We start from the raw sequence: 23,300 nt of genomic DNA, 5'->3' as shown, positions 1-23,300 counted from the left end.
AAGAGAGGTAAGTCAGACAGGGAAAGACAAACACCGTATGATGCCACTTATATGTAGAATCTTAAAAACAAAATAAACCCTAAAACAATAAAACAAAACCTAGCTGCTACATACAGACAACAGGTTGGCGACTGATAGAGGATGGGGGCTGGGCGTGTGCAAAACGGTAAAGGGAGTCAGGAGGTACACACTGTCGTTACAAAATAAGTAAGCTTTGGGGATACAATGTACGGCATGGGAATAATAGTTACTAATACTATATTGCATATCTGACAGTTGCTAAGAGAGTAAGTCCTAACAGTTCTTATCCCAAGGGAAAAAAAAAAAATCCTGGCCCTGGCGAGGTAGCTCAGTTGGTTAGAGCATTGTTCCAATATGCCAAGGTTGTAGGTTCGATCCCCGGTCAGGGCACATACAAGAATTAAACAATGAGTGCATGAATAAGTGGAACAGCAAATTGATGACCCTCCCATTCTAAAAATAAAATTAAAAAATTCTGTAACTATGTACGGTGAGGGATGTTAACCTGACTTAACATGGTGGTCATTTTGCAACATATACAAATATTAAATCATTATCATTATATTCCTAAACTAATGTGTAAAACTATATGTCAATTACATCTCAAAAAAAAAAAAAACGTCTAGGCCTGTGGTGGTGCAGTGGACAGAGCACTGACCTGGAACGCTGAGGTCACTGGTTCAAAACCCTGGGCTTGCCCAGTCAAGGCTTATATGACAAGCAAGCAATGAACAACTAAGGTGAAGCAACTATGAGTTGATACTTCTCACTCTTCTCTCTTTAAAACTCACCCTTTTCTCTGTAAAGTCAATAAATAAGATCTTTAAAAATATAAAAGAAAGTAAAAGAAAAAAAAGTCTAGGTACCTATTTCAGGAGAGAATCACCTCTCACCTCTTGGCCACTTCTTATATGAGTTTCCTAACCTATGCCCTCAAATAAACTCTTGCCTGTTTCCTATTCATTTTGCAATATTTTGTCAGGATGACTTTTTTAAAAAGTACAAACCTAAATCTACCACTGCCTTGATTAAAAGTCTTCAATGGCATCCTATCACCCTTGGAATCCACCTTGCAGGCAAGGTCCTCTCCTAAGTCCCCACAGCCCTGGGCACGCCCTGTCCCTAGCACTCCTACCCCGGGGTCATGACTTCAGTACTCATCAACACCGCTTTAACACGGGACTCCGGGCTGCAGCCCGCTTTCTGGTCCGCTGCGGCTCTCGACAGATCCTTGAGGAGTGACTTACAGCGTCCTCACGCGCCAGGAGGGAGACACTGCAGCGTCTAGCTGGCCGGACTTCCTCTGCGTCTGTTGTGGCGTGGAGCCTACGGGAGCTGGAGAACCTACCCTGGTGAAGCCTCCGCTCCGGGCTCGGTGGTTAAGAGTCTCTTTGGCCACTCATCCGAAGAGTTTCCCTGGACTTGGAATCGAGACTGGCTACTTGATCCTCACTGCCTGCCAGGTGATCCTCCAGACCAATGCTGCCCGAACTGTTTTCCAGTCAGGGGACCCAGAGAGGATATCTGCATGTCACCCTGTGGAGGCTGCTGCCTGAAGCCAGAAGCAACACCCGCTGGGGACCTGGCAGCCTCGAGGGCTGAGCGGATCAATTTCTGAACAGAACTCTAGCCCATTTGTGACACACTGGTTGGGAGGCTCTTCCCTAGACCAGGCATCTCCACTAGGATTATTCATTCGTTCTGTCCGTCACGTATGTCTGTCCAGAAACATTTACTGACTGGGCTGAACTCCAGCGATAGCAGCATTACTGCAATTAAGAGCGAACACTGCCTTCTGGTTTACATGTTCTAGGCATTTTACATGTGACACATTTAATCCTCGTGACAATCCCGAGACATGAAGTAACTTGTTCAAGTTACACCGCTAATCAGTGGGAGAGGAGGATTTGAACCAGGCTGTCTGGCTCTTCAGTGCTCTGTGCCGCTGCCTTAGTACAGAGGGTTTTAGCTGGGGACTTTGAACTCTGAAGCCACCTAAAAACAGTGTGAGCTTGAGCACTGTTCTGAAGTGGGGGACAGGTGGGGGGAGGCCCAGGACAGTCATCAGAGTCTCACAGGGGTGAAAGGTGAAGAACGACTGGTCTAGGTGGGAATTCAGACATCTGACCCGTCTTCTCTGGTGTGCTGGGACCCCAGCAGTGACCCCCAACCTGGCCCCAAGCCCCGATAACGCCTCCACGGCCTCCATCTCCTAGAAGCTCTGGTCCTGGCTTCTCTTAGCCTGCTCCAGGGCCCTCGACTTTCATTCTCTGTATGAAGGAGAGAAACTGTTTGGGGAATCTGATTTTGTGTAACGGCACTGTATCAGAAGTAAGGAACCACATGAGACGTGGGTCTGAAAACAGAGCAGTCTGCAGGTTGAAAGGGATTACAGAACAGCCTCAGGTCTTCCCAGCTGGGCCCTATGATGCTGCCACAATGGTGGTTTAATTCAGCTAATCTGTACCATAGTGGGACTTTCTCAGGACAATCCTTTTGACTGTAGGGCAGTTAAGAACATGGGATTCTAAGCCAGGCCCTACCTCTTTGAAGCTGTGTAGCCTTGGGCAAGTAACTGAACCTCTCTGAGCCTCAGATGGCATTTCTAAACAATGGGGATAACAGTGAAACCTTCTTCACAGGTTGCTGTAACGAGGCGCCTAAGTCAGCATTTAGTACAGTGCTGGGCCACAGGAAGTTCTCTGGAAATACGGGCTCCAAGGAGGAGGGGATGGAAGAGGAGCCCAAGGGGAAATGCTTTTGAAGCAATGGGTATTTCTAAAGCACGGCCAAGACTAGTGGCGACAGCCCTGGATGGTCTACAGGAACGGCTTCTAATCTCAGTTCCACCTTCTGTGACCGCCACCTAATCTGTAAAAAGAAGCATTAGCCCAGAGGACCCTAAAATCCTCCCCAATGCTCATGCTAATTATATTCATCACACAGAGGGTGGGCAAACATAGGTTTACAGCTATTCATGTGAAAAATAATACCATAATTAATAAAAACAAGAACAAACTGTTTTGTGTGCTCACAACTGTAAACTTACGTTTGGCCACCCTGTATAGAGCCCTTGATATGTGCCAGCCACTGTTCAAAGTCCTTTACCTATATGAACTCTTTCTTGTTTTTAAAGTTATTTTTTCTTTTTTTTTTTTTTTTAGAGAGAGAGAGAGAGAGAGACGGGGGTGGGGGGAGAGTGAGAAAGAGGGGAGAAGCAGGAAGCATCAACTCCCATATGTACCTTGACCAGACAAGTGCAGGGTTTTGTTTGTTTTTTTTGTTTGTTTTTTTACAGGGACAGAGAGAGAGTCAGAGAGAGGGATAGACAGGGACAGACAGACAGGAACGGAGAGAGATGAGAAGCATCAATCATCAGTTTTTCATTGCGAGACCTTAGTTGTTCATTGATTGCTTTCTCATATGTGCCTTTACCGCGGGCCTTCAGCAGACTGAGTAACCCCTTGCTCGAGCCAGCGACCTTGGGTCCAAGCTGGTGAGCTTTTGCTCAAACCAGATGAGCCCACATTCAAGCTGCCGACCTCAGGGTCTCGAACCTGGGTCCTCTGCATCCCAGTCCGACCAACACTCCATCCACTGCACCACCGCCTGGTCAAGCGACAAGTGCAGGGTTTTGAGCCGGCAACCTCAGTGTTCCAGGTCGACGATTTATTCACTGAGCCACCACAGGTCAGGCTATATGAACTCTTTTAAGCTTAAAGATAACCTACGAGGACATAGATACATCACCCCATTTTACAGATGAGATGACTGAGGCTCAGAGGTGAAGTGATTTGTCCGAGGTTCCATAGCTAGTAAAGGGCTAAAGCCAGGATTCAAAGCCGGGCAGGCGGGCCCCACACCTCTCAGTATCTGGTGCATTTTTTCCTTCCGCTGATCCACCTTAACACACTGTTGGCACCCAAAACATGCGAATACCGGTTAACTTTCACCTTGCCTACGGCAACATCTACCCAGATCTTCTTGGCCTGACTGCCATGATATGCGAGAATAGCTGGGTGGCCACATGTCCCCAAATAACTCTTCTCAGACTCAAAAGAAAACATCTCTACTCCTCTACATGTTCTTACATCCAGGCCAAATAGTCAGCTTTTCTCCTTGAGCCTCATAACGTAAACCTTTCACACGGTCCACTCTGGCTCTCTAACCTTCCCGGATCCCCGAGGCAGCCTTCCAGCAGAGCCCGTCAGCCAGAGGGGGATGGGGAGGCGCCCCGGGGTTGCCAGGCGCGTACAAGTGTCGGACTGCCGTCTGTCTCCCTTTCTACCATCCAAGGGCTCTCTTTAATGCTCCTGTGTCAGCACACACTAACCAAGGTGAACCAGACGGGTCGGAGAGAGGCCTGTCCGGCCCCAGGATGGCTGTGTCCGAGCAGGCCCCGCCCACACTAGGCATTTTAGATTCAGAACTCCCACGGCCCTCTGAGGAAGGACACAGAGGGGACAGGGGCAGCTGCTCTGCGTCCTCTGTGGAGGAGTTCAAGTCTACCGGCACCCCTGTGACTGAGCTGGGGACAGGGAGGAGATAAAGTGGGGTTGGGGGCTGGATACGAGCCCTGACGGAAGGTCAGGGTGAAAAGGGGGCACCGCTGGCTCTCCTAGAACCAGCAGCAGGTCCAGTTTCTGTCTGCCGCATTTTTAAACAAACTTCACCTATCGGCTCTTCACCTATTGGCTCTGATGCAGGAAACAATCACATGGCTTCGTAGCACAGGTGGGGACAAAAGGCAGTCTACAGTTGTTTGCATGAAAAATACTACAGTAATTAGTAAATAATGATAATCTAAGACTGTAAACCTACCTTTGCCCCGCCCTGTATATAAATGTTTCTCGATGCAAAAACATCCACTGGAATCACTGGGGAGACGTAACATGGAGAGGAGCTTTCTAGATACGGTGGGGTGTTAGGTCTCTTTACGAAACAAGGCATGCTGGCGCCGTCTCCAGAAAGCGGGAGAATCGGGGCGAGGAGGCTGGACGCCGCAGAGCAGCCCTGTGCTCGTGTGCTCCGCCGGCCAGGGCTCCGGTCCATGCAGACCCACACGCGAGCTGGGCTTCTCCTCCACTAGGGGCACCTGCTCACCCTCCCACCATTTCCTTTCCAACCAGAGCTCCCTGGCTGTTTAGAACAAAGCTTTCTGTATTCTGTCTGGAAGGCCACTATATTTGGAAGAAAAAAAAATTAGAAAGAAACTTTTGCTTGGAAAGAAAAGCATGTTCGACTTAGGAAAAAACTACAAGTTAATTCTCTTCACTCAGAAAATCCCTCATTCGGGTCTAATCAGGTGGTGGTGCAGTGGATAGAGTGGCAGCCTGGGATGCTGAGGACCCAGGTTTGAAACCCCGTGCTCATCCGGCTTGAGTGTGGGCTCACCAGCTTGAGCACAGGGTTGTGGGCTTGATCGTGGGATCATAGACATAACCCCAAGGTTGCTGGCTTGAAGCTCAAGGTCAGTAGCTTGAGCAAGGGGTCACTGGCTATAGTCCCCAGCCAAGGCACATATGAGAAAGCAATCAATGAACTACGGTGCCACAACAAGTTGATGCTTCTCATCTCTCTCCCTAAAAAAAGAAAGGAAGGAAGAAAATTTCTCATTTGGGAATTATAGAAACTTCTGAGAGGACAAAGTGGCATTAGGTTGGGCGGGATAGAGAGTCAAGTGGCCAATCAGAACCTGATTTGGAAGAGCTGTAGTGAAATGACTCAGAATTTGTGATTACAGAAGCCCCAGCGAGACAGGCTTGCCTCTGCGGGTTTACAAACTCAGAAGAGAAAACAGGAAATGAGTAACAGAGATTTCCATCAACATAACAAACTTGAAAAACATCAGCTAAACATCTCTTTCCAAAAGGCCCACGGATGTTAAAAGCCCAAATCACTTTTTAGTACCATTCCTATTTGGTGACTACAGTTTTATAGACTTGAGTTAGTCACAGAAAAAAAGGAGTAATTAGGCAAAGTGGATTATTTTCAGTTTCAAAAGAGCAGAGGAAAAGGCAGACCTCTTTCCTGGAGAACAGCATTCATTTAAACTAAAGCCAGTAACTTAAAAATCTGGTTTTCAGCCATTTGTTTAGGCGAATTTTAACATCTTAGTTTGTGAACACCCAATTGTGGCGGTCTCAAACCTACTCTTTGTCCATTGAAAGAAAAGTCCATAATAAAGACATTTTGGAAGCGTTATCCTAAGGATATGCTTTATACCAACAAGCAAATTGTTCAGCTATGATGAAGTCACACTGAACAATATTGGGGTCCCCACTGGCTCATGACGGGCTATTTGAAAATTCAATGCTCCATCACTATCAGGAGAGACTGGATCGTCCTGGTCACTTAGAAACATCACTGGAGGACAAAAGGTTACATTTACTTCATTAGTTCATTAAAACAGAACAATATCCAGGTCCTAACAAGAAAGAGAAGGCAAAGGAGAAGCACAAAAAAATCAAGTCAAATGAAGAGTTAAAAATACAAACAAAAAACCCCAAACATTAGGGGAAATATTAAAGAAATACAGTGGTACCTTGAGATACGAATTTAATTCGTTCTGTAACTGAGCTCCTAAGTCAGTCAACTCGTATATCAAACTGCCGATACTGGACCCGTGTGCCAATGCGCCCACTAGCGGCAGCTTCCTGAATCACGACTCGTATCTCGGAATTTCGCTCAGATCTCGAACAAAAATATGGACTGAGTCGCAGCTCGTATCTTAAAAAAATTTGTAGGCCCTGGCCGGTTGGCTCAGTGGTAGAGCGTCGGCCTGGCGTACAGAAGTCCCGGGTTCGATTCCCGGCCAGAGCACACAGGAGAAGCGCCCATCTGCTTCTCCACCCCTCCCCCTCTCCTTCCTCTCTGTCTCAGTGAGGCTCCATTGGAGCAAAGATGGCCCGGGCGCTGGGGATGGCTCCTCGGCTTCTGCCCCATGCGCTGAAGTGGCTCTGGTCGCAACAGAGCGACGCCCCCTAGTGGGCGTGCCGGGTGGATCCTGGTTGGGCGCATGCGGGAGTCTGTCTGACTGTCTCTCCCCGTTTCTGGCTTCAGAAAAATACAGAAAAAAAAAATTTGTATGTTGGTCTGTTCGTATCTCAAGGTACCACTGTAAAACATAAGATGTGATATTAAAAACACATGTAACTGAACTGTACACTTAAATATGGTTAAGATGGTAAATTTTACGCTATGCGTATTTTACCATTGGGTGAAAAAAAAACACATGCAGACACGTACAAACCTCTAAGAACAATTATCAAATTCCCACTGGGCAAGTAAGGCTACACTATGAACTCAAAAGCAAAAAACACTAATTAAAAAGGTTCCTTCTCATTAGAATATGCATTGCCAAAGCGAGCAAGGTTCATTCTCATTAGTAATTGAAGAATAAAGAATAATCAAGACCATCTTTTACTTATTAAATTACCAAAAATCAAAGTAAAAGTATTGATACCTAATATAGACAAGGAGATACCACTACACACCTATTAGAACAGCCGGAATCCAGAACACTGGTGACACCAAATGTGGCCAAGTGTGTGGAGGAACAGACTCTTATTCATCACTGGTTGGAATGCAAAATGATACTTTGGAAGACAGTGTTTCCCACAAAGCTAAACATACACTTACCAAATGACCCAACAATCCTATGCCTCAGGCTTTACCCAAGCAAGCTGAAAACTTATGCTTACAACAGCTTGATTTATAATTGCCCCAAATGGGAAGAAACTAAGATGTCCTTCAATCAACAAACGGTGGTACATCTATACCAGTGGTAGTCAACCTGGTCCCTACCGCCCACTAGTGGGCGTTCCAGCTTTCATGGTGGGCGGTAGTGGAGCAACCAAAGTATGTATATAAATTAAAATATAGATTTAACTATAGTAAGTTGTTTTATAAAGATTTATTCTGCCAAACTTAGCGAAAATCCGACATAAAGTACTTGGTGATTATTATATGCTTTAACTTGCTGTAACTCTATTTATAAATTTTATAAAGTAATGTTACTTCCCTACTTTATAAATCACCATTACTGTGGAACCAGTGGGTGGTTAGAAAATTCTACTACTAAAAGTAGGCGGTAGATATAAAAAGGTTGACTACCGCTGATCTAGACAATGGAATATTATTCCATGATAAAATGAAATGAGCTGTTACGCCACCAGAAAGACATAGAGGAAACTTAATGTACATTGCTAAGTGAAAGAAGCCAGTCTGAAAAGGCTCCATACAATATGAGTTCAACTGGAAAAGGCAAAACTATAGAGACAGTAAAAATAAGCAATGGTTGGCAAGGACACAGGAGGAGAAGAGAAGGGCTGTGCGGGTGGAGCCCAGGGCACCATTAGGGCAGTGAAACTCTCCTGTGGGATGCTGTGACGGTGGACACCTGGCGTTATGCATTTATTGCGATCCACAGACTGTACAGCACAAAGAATGAACCCTACTGTAAACTATGGACTTGATACACTGCTCATAAACATTAGCGGACCAGGGAACGTGCAGATACTCCAGTACTTTCAGCCTTTTGTGTAGTGCATTTTCACCAATGAGATAAAAGTTGATTTTTCATCTTATTTGTATAATCAAACAACTTTGACTTGTTTGCTTTTCTGATGTTCTTGTTTTTTTTAAAAAAAATCAAATGCTTTTTTTTTATCACTTCATATTCATTTGAAGTATCCCCTAATGTTTGTGAGCAGTAGTTAATAATGCATGGATATTGGCTTGCTGGTTGTAGCAACTACACCACACCCTGGCAAGATAAGATGTAAATTCTGGCATGCCTTGTGTTTCTGTGCTGCACAGAGAAAGCCTTTCTCTTTTTTTTGAATAAATTGAAGGTTGGTGGCAACTTAATGAGTGAACACTAACAGGAGTGGGCGATGTTGATTCCAACCCTCATGGGTGACTTCTGCGGAGGAAGGAACTGCAGTGGTGGGGGAAACAGCAAGAGAACTAGAGCGAGAAGTGGAGCCTGAAGGCGGGGCTGGACTGCCACAGCCTCGTGATGAACCTCGAATGGATGAGGAGGTTCCCCGATGAGCGAGGACAGGGGTTTCCCCAGACGGAGTCTAGTCCTGGGGAGGATGCTGTGGAGACTGCTGAGATGACAACAAAGGACCCAGAACATGACACAGTTGCTAACGCAGAGGCAGGTTTCAGAGGACCAGCTCCAATTTTGAGAGTCCCACTTCGAGTAACACGTTATCAAACAGCCCCGCACGGTACAGAGGCTCGTTTGTGAAAGGACAAGCCCATCGATGCCGCACACCTCACTGTGGTCTCCTGTTCAGAATTTCCCACGGCCATCCGACCTTCAGCACCTGCCGCCCCAGTTAGTCCGCGGCCGTCCACACTGAGGCAAAGCCCTCCACCCGCGGAAAGACGGGCTTGCTGAAGGCTCAGACGATGATGAGCACTTATTAGTTATGCACACTTTTATTCTTTTAGACCAGTGATTTTCAACCTTTTTTGACCGGGGCACATTTTTTACATTTATAAAATCCTGGGGCACACCACCTACCAAAATGATACAAAATGATACTCTAACACAGTACATATTATACATATAGTTAATAATAGTTTCTAAATGTATTTATACTCACTTAGTGTGAAACCTGGGCCTGTTTTGATGAACACAAAAGGGATATCCTGGCAGGAATGGTAGAAAGACACACACAAAGCTCTTCCTCAACAGTTCTCAGTCTCTCTCTGTTTTTAGTTTTTATTGCAGTCAAGCTTGAGAAGCTCAGCTCACATAGATATGTGGTTGAAAACGGGAGCAATGTCAAAATAGCTTTGTTGGCCAGAATGGGGAACTCCTTGGCAATAGATAACCAAAAACTGTCCAAAGGAAGATCAGCAAACTTTAGCTTTAAAGTTAGATAACATTGTGATGCATTGTATATCATCCTCTGCGGGGGCCTCTTTTTAAAAGAAAAAGGTCAAATATCTATATACACCATCGGGATAGACATAACCAGCTGAGGCTGAGGCTTCATCTAGTGGTGGCAACATTTACCTCCAGTCCTGACCAGGATTAGAAATCGGGACCATGGGGAGGAGTAGCAGCTTCAACTACTCGCCGCGGCCACACAATGACAAGTGCTCGGCAGCCCGAGCGGGGACCTTCCTGGGTATGGATGAGAGGCGGCCTACTATTGGTTCATCGCTAGTGGTCGGGATGAATCCTAGAAGGTGATTGGTCAGTGAGCGTTCCCTGTGCCTCCACTCTTCCTGTCCCTGATAACTGGAGGGATTGTGAGGGGAATGTTTATGTTTGGATGGAGGCGGCTGGCAGCAGGCCAGATAAATAGCCTCCGCGGACCATATCTGGCACGCGGGCCATAGTTTGGGGACCCATGTTTAATTTCCCCACGGCACACCTGACCATGTCTCACGGCACACTGGTTGAAAAACACTGTTTTAGACATAATGCTGTTGCTCAGTGGGCAGACTGCAGTAGAGTGTAAACATAACTTTGACAGGCACAGAGAAACGGAGTTTCTGTGACTCGCTCTATTGCGATCTTTGCTCTATGGCGGTGGTCTGCAACTGACCCTGAAATGTCCCCGAGGTCTGCTTATAACAGAGGAAACTGCGAATGGGGGGTGAAGGCAAGTATATGGGAATACTCTGTACATTGTTCAATTTTCCTATAAAGCTAAAACGGCTCTAAGAAATATAGGCTATTAATAAAAAACATCCCAACCGTGGACGTTGGCAACGGCAGAAGGCGGGCACAGCGTGCACGGACGACGGCACTAGAGACTGGTCCAGGCTCTCCAGAGGACAACCTGTCAATGCTCAACCCCACTGGGGAAAGTTCAGCATCGGAGGTCTAATCATTCATCTTCATACGTCACCCCAGCCACGGAAAATGGGAGCTGTTTGCACAAGGATGCCTGTTTAAATGTTTTCAGCAAGAACCATGAACCACCTGTATTCATGGAGGAGGACTAACAAATTAATGCTAAATGATTAAAAAGGACGTAAGGCCGAACATTCATACAGTCCCAGCTCACAGAAACCTTAACCCCCAGGGAGACAGCGGCAGAAGAGGCAAAAGGGAATGGAGAGCTGCGCTGGGCGGAAGGGGTCGAATCTTTAAAACAATCAAGTCACTGCCGTGAGGACACAGCATCAAGCTGAGAGGCAGTCCTCCAGGGGACACCCCACGCGCCTGCCTGGGAGCCAGCTCCTCCCTGTCGGGCCCCCTTTCCTCTCCCCACAGCCCTCCGGTGACCCCCTGTGCCCCATCCCTCCTCAGCACTGCCAAGCAGTGTCTGTTCTTCCTCTCCTTCATGCTGGTCTCAGCACTGAGGTCAGCAGCTTCTTCCTCTAGGATTTCTCCTCCTCTCTGATAACCACCAGAGGTCAGTTACCTCTTCTGGATAGATGTTTAAATGCAGTATTCTTCAAACCGGGCTGCTGTGTGTCTTGTGGCATCGAGTGTCATGGTGGGGCTCCACGATTCAGCATCCTACTTGGATCTCTACACCTTTTCTTTTCTTTTGATTTTGAGAGTATGTTTATTAAAGCTGGGGACAGTGACACAGGAAGGGCTGAGGACAGGAAGGGCTGAGGACAGGAGAAGCAATGGGAACACCTGGGCAGGGCTGCTCTGGTTCACTGGAGAGTCAGAGAAAGGGACACTGGGAGAGGGACAGGTTCAGGGGGTGAGCCCGGGACGAGCTGCCGCTGCCCGCTGCTCCCCTGGTGGCACGTCTCGTGGGGACCCTTCCATGTGCAGGCCTGGGGGGGAAGAGAGGCGTGGGAGAGCTCCTGGGGGGGAGGGCACACTATAGATACTCTCAAAGCCAGGCCCATGCTGCTGTAGGGAAACGGGCACAGTCACACACCGCTCCTGAGAGCACGCACCGGGATGAGCTCCGTGGAGGGCGGCTGGGCAGTACCAGCCACAATCGCCCATGCCAACACCGTCTGACCCAGCCAGTTCACATCTGGTCCACAAGCAGAAATATATATGTGCAAGGCAACGCATGTCCAAGGTGACTCATGGCAGCTGATGCAACAGCCGCAGAAAACGAGAAGCAGCAGCAGCGTCTATCAGTAGACGGCTTCCTTACCGTGGAGACATGATCAGTGAGACATGATCAGTGAGGAAGCTCCTCACATGCTGACATGAAGAACTCTCTAAACTGCAGGGTGGGGCAGGAAGAGGTTTAAAGCTGTGAGCATGCGAAACACAGAGTTTATTCTTGTGTTATTATTTATTCATCTTTGTATCAGTTTCCATGCGAACAACTGTAACCCTCCGTTTGTCCCACCCTGGATAGCAACAACAACAAAAAAAGGCAAGGTACGAACCAGTGCCGTTGTGTGCTGCGGACGGGCACAGAAAAAATCCGTGAGAAGAGAGCTAAGGCGCTACGGAACCAGGCCTGCCCACCACGGAAGGGCACCTCAGTGACGGGGCAACAACAGAGGGTGACTTTTCACCATATCTCTTTTATACTTAAGAAAATTAAAGCTCTGTGCATGCGCTGGCTATGTACAAGAAACAGAAATAAACGAATAAAAGAAGACAGTCTAAAAGCATACTCCGGGCTCCCTTCCTTGGCCACAGACCATCTGTGATTCTCCACTCGTGAGGCCTGGTGCATCCAGTACCAACAGGGGAGGTTCCACGATATTATGAGTTGCAGCAAAACCACATCTGTGAAAACTCAGTTTCACAATTCACAGGTGCCACTCTGCAGTGTCCTATGGACAGCTGATCGAGCTGAGCGTGAGGCAACAGCAAACCTGTACGGGGTCCAGGGATGCAGCGTGTCCCACTCTCACCACGGGGGAGTGTCCACCTAGAGGGGTGGGTGGCTAAGCTGGGGCAGCCTTTCCCCTCACTGTGTTTAGGATTTCAGGATGATACTTCCTGGGTGAAGAGGACAACCCCCGACCAAGAGAGCTCGGGTCTCAGGCACCCCCGCCATACCCTCCACCTCTAAGCCTCAGGCCAGTCCTACAATCTCAAGTAGCCCCCCAGTTCCTTGGTGCTTATCTGAACAGCACGGGTCTCATGCTTTATCAAAACCCTCGAGCAGCAGGGACTGCCAACAAGCAGTGTTTTGCAGTGAGAAATACTACCAAGCTAAAACGTTTTATCTGGGCTTCTCAGAGATGAATCCTTTACGGCGGGGATGCCTGGGGTGAGTGTCAACCCAGAGGCATTAGAAGACACACTCCGACTTCCAGCTGCCACAGTCTCACATGCTGTGAGGCTTTGAATGTCACATCCGCACCGCAGCTCTTCCCGAGTCTGAACTGCACTTCAGCAGCAAAACAAAGACCGCTGGCATCTGAGCCGCTCCGGGGTCACTCCTGCTTCTCCACCTCTGCTGACAGTGGCCAGGGCAGGCGGCACCTGACGTCCTGTCAGTTAGACAGTGGCCTCAGCTGAACTTGGGTCTGTGTCTCAGTGCCCCTGGTTTAGCCTCCTGAGACTCTCTTTACAATAAACACACTGCCATCGAAACGACACCAGGATAAACACTGCGGAGTGACTGTCCTCCAGATGCAGTGAGGAGATGACCCTGCCATCAGTGTTTTCCTTAAACTTGACTTTATTGGGGGGTGGGGGAGGGTGGACAACAACACACTCCTACTTTCTGTTCTACGGCTTAGATTTAAGTTCCTGGAGAGCGTGCATTTTGGCTTAATCGACACCTAAACAAAGCATGTGCCCACGGATACTAAGCTGAATAATACTATTAGGTCACACCGCTCACCAAGCTCTTCAGCTCAGATTTGAAACCTGAATCAGTGCCACTTACTGTGAACAAAATCTAACTGAAACTCCTAAGACCAGATTTGAGGCCTTCCATCTACTCCAGAACCAGAGCTCCTTAGGAGCAATTCCTGGCTCAGGAGTCGACGCTGAGGGCCCGAGTGCCAGCACCCCAACTCCTCCCAGCCACGTGGGACGACGGCTCTGCCCGCACTGAACACCCCCTTGCCTCATCGCTGACACCCGCGTTCTCTGTTTCCTCCCAGGACGAGGTAAACAACAAGGCTGCCGTGGTTAATGCCACACCAGCCCGACAGACTCCAGCCTGTCCCCATTCCCTCTGCACTCAGCAGTGACGCCACACCAGGCAGCTGGAAGGCACGGGTGTGTCTTTGTCACGGTGGCCTTGGGGCCCAGTGTGGCACCAAGCGTGCCAAGCACGTGGTCGGCCCTCTCTGTGTATTACTTTAGGGAAGGAAGGAAGGAAGGAAGGAAGGAAGAGGAGGAAGAGGAGGAGGAGGGGGAGGAGGGGAAGGGGAAGGGAAGGGAGGGAAGGGAAGGAAGGAAGGGGAAGAGAAGGGAAGGAAAGGAAAGAAGGAAGGAAGGAAGGAAGGAAGGAAGGAAGGAAGGAAGGAAGGAAGGAAGGAAGGAAGGAAGGAATCTTACCACTTGCTACCTCCTTGTGTAGAACTCAGCAGTTTCCAAAATAATCTCACATATACAGATATATCATCTTCTTTACTCAAAGTACCAATCCTCAGCTCTCACAAGGGGACAGGCTGAGAAGACAGCTCATGTCTCGTCTAAAGCAGGTGTTTTTGCAGATAAATACACAGTGCCCAGAGCTGCCAGGAGTCCCAAAGGCTCACACAGCTACACTGGCCGGGCCGGGCCTCACAAACGAACTGCTGCTGTCTTTCCCACCACACCCCTTCGTCTTCTGCCCAGTGACAGCGTTCTTTTAGTTCCCAGCAGAGCAGAAATCTACTCAGGCCTAGCAGACCTGTCAATTCAGATGCTTCCTCAATATCCCCCCAAAACACCTCAAATTCGACATACTCCAAAGGGAACTCCTTATCCCTCCCTTCGCACAACCTGCCCCGTTTCCAGGCTCCCGGAGTTCACTACATGGGAACTCCAGTCCTTGGGTTGCTCAACCCAAAAACGAGGGAGCTATCCTCAACTACTCTGTCTCTTTCACCTGTTGCATCCAATTCATCAACCAATTCTGCCGGTTCCTCTTTTAAAAATGCGTCGAGGACCCAACACTTCTCATTCACCTGCTGCTTTACTTTGGGCCCAAGCCACCAACTTCTTTTGCCTGGACTATTACAGTAGCTTCCTAACCAGTTTCCCCTCTCCCACTCTTGGCAGCCCTTACAATTTCAATGTAGCAGCCAGAACGATCCTTTCTGTCAGTTCATGTTGCTTCTCTGCCTAGAACCCTCCAGTGGCTCCCACCTCACTCACAATTCACAATAGAACCCAGTGCGTATGAGGCCCCAACGTGATCTGTCTCTGACTGACTCCCATGACTACATCTCCCGCTGTTTCCTCTCTGACCCCACTGCAGCCATACTGGCCGGCACCCTCACGTGTCTCAAATATACAAGGCATACGTCTGCCTCAGGACCTTTGTACTTGCTGTTCCTGCTGACTAGAATACATTTGCTCCCCATATACATATATACTTGGGTTACCCCTTGACTTCATTTAGGTCTTCGCTCAAATGTTATCTCTTCGGTGAGAACTTCCTTGACCATCCTGTTTAAAATTTAATACCCCTCGCCTGGCCTGTGGTGGCACAGCGGATGAAGCATTGACCTGGGACACCGAGGTCGCTGGCTGGAAACTCCAGGCTTGCCCGGCCAAGGCCGATATGAGAAGCAGCTACTAGGAGTTGATGCTTCCTACTCTGCCCCTCTTTCTCTCTCTCTTTTATCAATAAGTAAAGTCTTAAAAAAATAAAGTTTAATACCTCGACTCCTGGTATTCTCTATTTCTCTTCTCTGTTTAATTTTCTCGAGACATACTTCCCTCATTTGTTTACTGCAGTGCTAGTCAACCTAGTCCCTCCTGCCCACTAGGGGGCGTTCCAGCTTCCATGGTGGGCGGTAGCAGAGCAACCCAAGTATAAATAAAAAGATAGATTTAACTATAGTAAGTTGTTTTATAAAGATCTATTCTGCCAAACTTAGTAAAAATCTGACATAAAGTACTCGGTAAGTAATTATTATTATATGCTTTAACTTGCTGTAACTCCGCTTTATAAATTTTATAATGTAAAGTGACTTCCCTACTTTATAAATCACCATTACTGTGGAACCAGTGGGCGGTTAGAAAATTTTACTTCTAACAGAGATACAGAAGTGGGCGGTAGGTATAAAAAGGTGGACTACCCCTGGTCTACTGTATGTCTCTCCCTCATCAACTCCTCAGGAGGTGAGCTCCTGAAGTCCTGGAGCTTTGTTTTTATTCACTGCTCTGCTCCCAATGACAGACACGTCCCTGGCCTCTTGCAGGTATCCACCAGACTCTCGCAGAATGGATGAGGGAAGAAATGAGCACGCATTCCTCTAGGACCTTCTGGTTTCTAGAGGCTTCGGGCCGGAAGAAGAACCTAGTCTCCCTCACTTCTCCCCCTGCCTCCACCTTCTTCCCAGGTCCAGTTCAGCCCTTTAGCACAGAAACCACACCTGGGCGGAGAAGCAGGGAAGGACCAGAGACACAGGTGCTAGTGGCCAGGATGTTACAACTGGCAGGTTACCCGGTACAGAATTGGGCAGAGTGCTAATTTTTGCATTTAGCACCCTGGAACCTCACCAAGAGGTCAGCAATCGGCCGGCACTAAATATACCACTAACCTAGATAACGGTACTGACTCAGCAACAGCAGCTCATTTACTTGGAGGTTCCTTCCAGCGAGCCGTGCTAAACCCTCATTTGTTCATCTGGCTGTCCATTTAAAAAAACAATTTCATTATGAATTTTCAGACATACACAAAAGTAGAAAAAATAGTGTAGTGAATCCCATGAACCCACTATCCAACTGCAACAATTACCAACATTTTGACAGTTTGGTTTCCTCTATTCTTGTCTCTGCAACCCCCAGTAAATACCTCATCTAGCTTTGGGGAGGGGGCAGAGGCAGAGAGAGTCAGAGAGAGGGACAGATAGGGACAGACAGACAGGAAGGGAGACAGATGAGAAACCTCAATTCTTCGTTGCAGTTCCTTAGTTGTTCATTGATTGACTTCTCATATGTGAAATGAAGGGGCTACAGCAGACCGAGTGACTCCTTGCTTGAGCCAGCGACCTTGGGCTCAAGCTGGTGAGCCTTGCTCAAACCAGATGAGCCCATGCTCAAGCTGGCGACCTTGGGGTCTCGAACCTGAGTCCTCTGCATCCTAGTCCGACGCTCTATCCACTGCGCCACCGCCTGGTCAGGCATAAACAAGGTATTCTAATAACTATGTCAACCAATTGCTACTCTTACCAGAAATACACTAAAAACAAGCACTTATACCATTCCCCCACTGCAGCAGTTACTAACAAATGGTGCCCAAATTCCAGACTGTGAAAATCAAGGGACTTGTCCACTGTTACCTGTGGAGGGATCTGGGGGAGAGGGCTGTTGTGCCTTACAGAATGAAGGGAGATATCATCAGCTATATTCACTTGTTTGTACTGATGCAAAATTTCTGCACATGCTCATTCGATCCCGGAAGTATTTACTGACTACCTGCTAAATATGAGGGACACAGAAGGCAGAGCAAACCCAGTCTCCTTTCTCAAAGAAATCACAGCAGGGTTGAGAAAAGTACACAAATAACAAAGATACAAGGCAGAACATGGACCATGCCCGAAGAAAGATTAAATAAGCCTAAGGCAAGAACTACTTTGTAGACCGCAGGATTCACCCCTTCCTTAACTCTACTTTTGCCCTCTGCTGGATTTATTGTTGCAGAGTCAATAAGTACGTTATAGAAGACCTGGGAATTTGGTGACCCACAGAACAGGCTTGTGGATGTGGATATTTCATGTCACATTTCGCTACTCACCATCCCGTCTTCCAGGGGAGGGGATAGGAAAGTCCTCCCAGGGCTTGGAAGACAATGGAGCTAATTCAAGGCAGGCAGAAGCTGACACTCAAAGCATGCTACCCTGAGGGCATATACAGCAAGCAGTTTCATAAACAGGATCGGATCGTGGGAGTGGGTCACGGAGACAAAGCTGGATTGATTCAGAAGAATTTCCGAGGTCTCTCTCTCTCCTTGCTATCTAAAGGACCATGATCTCGGTGACCTCTGATCCAGATCTTCACTGTCCAGAAAAGAGTGTAGCTCTTCGGACAAGCCAAAGCAGCCAAGAGTTTGGACAGGTCTGTGGGTGCAGGAAGGCGGGCTGAGCGGCAGGGTCACTCCCGGGGTCCAGGAGTTAGATGCACAGGGCCGTGGAGGAAGGGCAGAGCTGGGGCGGGAGGAAGGTCTGCACTATAATCAATGTTACAGAGATCGCTGAGGTGAGGGTGGCTGGGAGAAAAAATAAGAGAAAGGCAGGAGGAAGGCACAGTGAGAAGTGACAGGGGCACAGGAGGGGGGAAAGGCGAAGGGGGATTCCGGTTTGAAAAGGACATCACTGATGGACATGAGCCTTCTTTTCACACCCTGTCCAATATGCCTCAAGATCCAGGAATCTGAGAGGCAGGGCCCTCGTGGCACAGGGGCCAGCTCGTAAAAAGGAGGCTCGTAGCATGGGAGGGTGCAGCTGGGTATGGAGGCCACCAGATGAAGAACTAATCTGATGAAGGTTTGGGGATAACAGAATGTGGCGGAGGACAATGGAAGGAAGGCAGCTAGAAACTGAGTAGAGACTGAAAATAGGGAGAGAGCATATGAGGAAAGACTGCCGGTCTAGGAGGGTTTTGGAGCATATGCATTCCTACCGGTGAGGAACGCAGGGTACAGTGCCAACAAGGAGGCGGGAGACACCCTAGGGTGAGGCGAGATGACGAAGTGAGGGCTCGGAGCTCCAGGACTCTCGGAGGGCGAGATGGCATGTGGACAAAGAGTGAAGAGAGGTATCAAAGTGCAGCGGTCTCAGGGCATGTAGGGTCAAAAGTCATGAACAACGGGTTGAAGCAGTCACCAAGCCATGGGGCAAAGGGTGACGAAAACCATGGGGTTCATGAAGAGCTGATGTTGGCTTAGGAATCATTAGAAAACAAGAAACCAGGGGCTGATGGTGATCTAGAGAAGGAGGCAAGGTTTTGCGGGCAAGAAGTAATGGAACAAGTGGGTTTTAAAGACTGGGTTCGAATCTCAGCTCTGCTACCCATCTGTGTGTTTTAGGCTCTTCATTTATTTAAAACCAACCCAAAAACAAAAACAATGGTGGAGGACATAATAGTAACCACCTCTCCTGGTCTCCTGGATTGTTGAAAGGTAAACGCGGACAGGCAAGGCGCCAAGTGCTTTGCATGTATTATCTCAGGTACTGCTATTACCCTCCCTCGGCAGAAGGGGAGGAGGGTTCAGACAAGCTAAATGGTATGCCCCAGGGTGCCACAGCTGAAGGGCTGCAGCCACACAGGAGTTCAGGTCACTTATCTCATCAGTGCCTGGAGCTGAAGCACCATGCCATCCTGCTTGGCGATAATGTTAACTGATGGGGCCTTATCAAGGGAAATGGATATAAACGATGGAAAGTGTAGGGGCTCACGGGAGTGAGTGAAGAAGGTTCATGAAGCAAGTGGACCCTGGGGTGAGGTTGGGTTGTAAGAGTCAACTCCTAGAGAAGGTCACAAAAATGATTGCAAATAATCTCTTGACTGAGTATTGCAGCATTTCACAGCTGAAGTAAACTCTGAGATCCTTGAACTCAACATTATCACAATCCAGATGAGAAACTGTGATCCAGAGTGAGGAAGGAGCTTCTCCCAGATCCCCAAAGCTCAACTGTGGCAGTGCGAGGGATTTGAACCAGGGCCCACACTCTCAATCCAGAATTCTCTGATGCCTCCAACTATATAGTATTACACTTCAAATTCATTTCTATTATTTCCTGGGCACCAGCACGGTGCCAGGGCACTTATAGGTCATGTGCTGATTGACACTGCGGGCTGGGGTGCAGAGAGGGATGTCCGTGGGGGTAACTTTAGATTGAAGGGGGACCATGGAATGAGGATCATGAGGTAACAGGGCAAAGAAGGGATGATCAGATATCGAGGGCCGGTGGAAGATGACTGGGTAGGAAGCTACTGGAGTAGGGCTTAATTAGAATCACCAAGTTTGTGGGGGAACACGGTAGAAGTGTTACCGGACCGTGGGGTCACTGAAAAGGTTTGTGGTCATCAAGGAGGGGTGTGGGATCTCAGGGGATAGGGAGTCACTGTATTAGAACTGAGAAAGTCACTGAGTCGGGTCCCTGGACAGTGCTGGGGAGATTTCTGGGTTGTCAGAGTCAATGACTTAAGAATTGAGGGTTACCTGGTGAGGTCTTAGGGTCAGTTGGTGGGGTGTGGGTTCACGGAGGTGAAGTGGAGGCAGGCGCGGTCACGGGGTGGGGTCTGGGTGTCCTGGGGGCGGAGTCGCAGGGAGGAATTGAGGGGAGGGATGGGGCCGGAGTGGGGGGGGGGCAAGAGTGGGGAAGGGTCAGGCCGCTGTCCAGACGCCCGGCCGCCGGGCTCGGGACCTTCCCGGGGCCCTGCGCCCGCCCGGCCTCCCACCTGGGCACGGTGGACCCACTCATCCCAGAGCCACCAACCTGACAGCCCCCGAGGGCGACTCCGCCGACAGACCGCCATGCACCGGGCCCCGCCACCAGCGCCGGCCCCGCAACCCGCCTGCGCCATAGCCCGCCCGCCCGCGCTCAGCTTGCCTCGCGCGATATCCAGGTTCCGGGGCCACCGCACTTTGCTGTCCTCTGGGCGCGCCTCTACCGGGCCCCGGAACCCGCATGTAAAACACCGGGCACGCTCCACCCCGAACCCCCAGTCGCCGCGGCCGCTGTCCTACTTATCCTGGTTCCCGGGCCCCCGACCGAGCCCGGGCGTCCAGGACGGGAACCGTGCCGGGCGCAGCCCCGCCCCCGGCCGGGGTGACGCTCGGCCCGCGAGGCCGGGCGCCTGGGGAGGGCGTGATGACGTCACGACGCCCCGGTCGGGACCTGGGCGGCTTGCGGGCCCGGTCGTCGCTATAGCGACGCGGAGCCGCCACCTGTCCACGCCCCGGGGGATTGCGTCCACCTGAGACTGGGGCGGGGGTGAGGGGCGCCCCAGGCCCCGCGGGCTCCGTGTTGCTGCGTCGGCAGCCCGCGGGTGGGAAGGTGCGCTCCAGGGTCGGGAGAGCAGGCCGGAGGGGCGGGCTGTGCGGCAGGCGGTTTCCGCGGTCCCACTCTGGCACGCACGGGGCCGCGGGCGCGCTGCTCCGGCTACAAGCTCCTGGCTGCCCCCCGGCGCCGTGCTGCCCCCACGCGCTCCACTGTGCGCGGTCCGCAGGCACAGCCTCCACCTCCGAGCCAGCCCCCCACCCCGCGCCAAGTGAAGCAATTGCAGGTATTGTTAGCTCTTGTTGAAAAGGCAGACATTGATGAGCCGCGAGGGACCTGCCTCTGCGGGGAGGGCCCCCTGACGGTCCTCTCGGGCTCTCACTGTCACTCCCCCGTCAGCCCCACCCCCAGCCTCAAAACCAGCTGCTTCCCCTTGTAGGCTGGATTGGGGGAAAGCGGTGGACAAAACCAAGTCCTACTATACCCCCCCACCCCACCAGGCAGGGACTACGATTGAGATATTTTCAGAAATCTAAGGACAAATGAAAAGGCAGTGAGTTTTTGCTAAAAGATTAGAAGTAAGTCAATAAGAAGAGTTAGATAAGGAACTAGGTAAGGGCTGGCTCTTTGGAGAGTACCGCTTGCTTACTTCAAGCTGGCGACCTTGGGCTTCAAATCAGTGACCATGGGGTCATCATGTCTATGATCCCTCGCTCAAGCCTGCGACCTCGGGGTTTCCAACCTGGGTGCTCAGCGACCCAGGCCAATGCTCTGTCCACTGCCACGCCACCACCTGGTCAAGCTAATCAGGTAGATTTTTTTCCCCCTCCTTGATCCTCTTAATTAGTTATATTATGCAGATATTAAACCCAATAAAATTTCATATCAGGGAATTATAAAATTGCAACAATTGAGATTTTCCTATCATGTGAGCCTAGAAATTGGGAGTGTTCATTTCTAAGAGGTTGGGGATTGCTCCCCCATGCCCTGTAGTAATGGTGGTCGTGGCTGAGTGGTCTGTGTTTCAGAATTCCGTTTGATGGCTGAGAATGTCCTGCATAAAAAGAACGAGCTTGGGCGAGTCTCCGTGCTGGAACTTTGCTAGAGGTGGGGCATCTTACCTAGGGAGGTGTCTGAGCCACTTGTGACCTGGTCAGGTTTTGGGAACTGTACTGTGATGGGAAACAATTCCATAAATTTCCCCTGATTCCCCTTGGGGGATAATTCTTGATACTGCTTTTAAAAATAGACAAGCCTTTTCAAATCCCAGAACCATGAGGAATAAGATGGATAAATGAGAAATTTGGATAAGTGCTGTGTAGAAGCCAGAAGACACTTTGAGGAAGGAAGGGTAGGCCCCCTCCTCCCTGAGAAGGAAGAAACAAAAATACAAGGGAAAGGAGCCAGCAGGGGTAACCGAGTCAGCCAGTTATAAATTAACTACATCCCATAGTTCTCTAGATGGTTGCTTAGAGTTGCTTACAACACAAAGCAAGAGAAGCAGAATCTGTATGTAGCTGTGACCAGTGATCTGGAAACCCCTTCCCCTTGCTTACCCCACCGAAACTCCCCCTCCCCTCTTCTGGAGCCCTGGAAAACCTGGGAAACCTTAAACAAAGAAATCATGCACACATTGCTTAGATCAGGGGTCCCCAAACTTTTTACACAGGGGGCCAGTTCACTGTCCCTCAGACCATTGGAGGGCCGGACTATAAAAAAAAAACTATGAACAAATCCCTATGCACACTGCACATATCTTAAAGTAAAAAAACAAAACGCGAACAAATACAATATTTAAAATAAAGAACAAGTAAATTTAAATCAACAAACTGACCAGTATTTCAATGGGAACTATGGGCCTGCTTTTGGCTAATGAGATGGTCAATGTCCGGTTTCATATTTGTCACTGCTAGCCATAACAAGTGATGTGACACACTTCTGGAGCTGTGACGCGTGCGTCTCACGTCACCAAAAGTAGTACTGTACCTGAGCGACACTGCACTTTGTGCCACATACAGTACTCCAGGAGCACAGGATGCGGATGCATCACTGACCACCAATGAAAGAGGTGCCCCTTCCAGAAGTGCAGCAGGGGCCGGATAAACGGCCTCAGGGGGCCTCATGCAGCCCACAGTTTGGCGACCCCTGGCTTAGATACTGTAAAGGTATATAACCTGTGAGAAAATCTAATTCAGGGAGCTTGTGTTTTGGAGCTACAAGCCCCAGATGCTCTACCAGCTTTAATAAAT

The 23,300-nt window shown here is 49.3% G+C and overlaps 1 protein-coding gene across 3 annotated transcripts in view; it reads right to left on the bottom strand.

Moving 5' to 3' along the window:
- The window catches only part of ZNF76 (zinc finger protein 76), a 45,035-nt gene extending 24,148 nt beyond the window's left edge, over nucleotides 1–20,887 (bottom strand). For 2 of the 3 annotated variants that reach the window (XM_066233439.1, XM_066233267.1), the window contains exon 1: nucleotides 20,548–20,887. The gene's annotated coding sequence lies outside the window, so the exon portion shown is untranslated. The remainder of the gene's footprint in view (nucleotides 1–20,547) is intronic. The other variant, XM_066233347.1, reaches the window with a different exon arrangement.
- Nucleotides 20,888–23,300: the final 2,413 nt, after the last annotated feature.

Source organism: Saccopteryx bilineata, chromosome 1 (genome assembly GCF_036850765.1).
Source record: "Saccopteryx bilineata isolate mSacBil1 chromosome 1, mSacBil1_pri_phased_curated, whole genome shotgun sequence".
Lineage (NCBI taxonomy): Eukaryota > Metazoa > Chordata > Mammalia > Chiroptera > Emballonuridae > Saccopteryx > Saccopteryx bilineata.
Note: the sequence above shows the minus strand (reverse complement) of the source record. Positions and strands in the feature narration are given on the sequence as shown.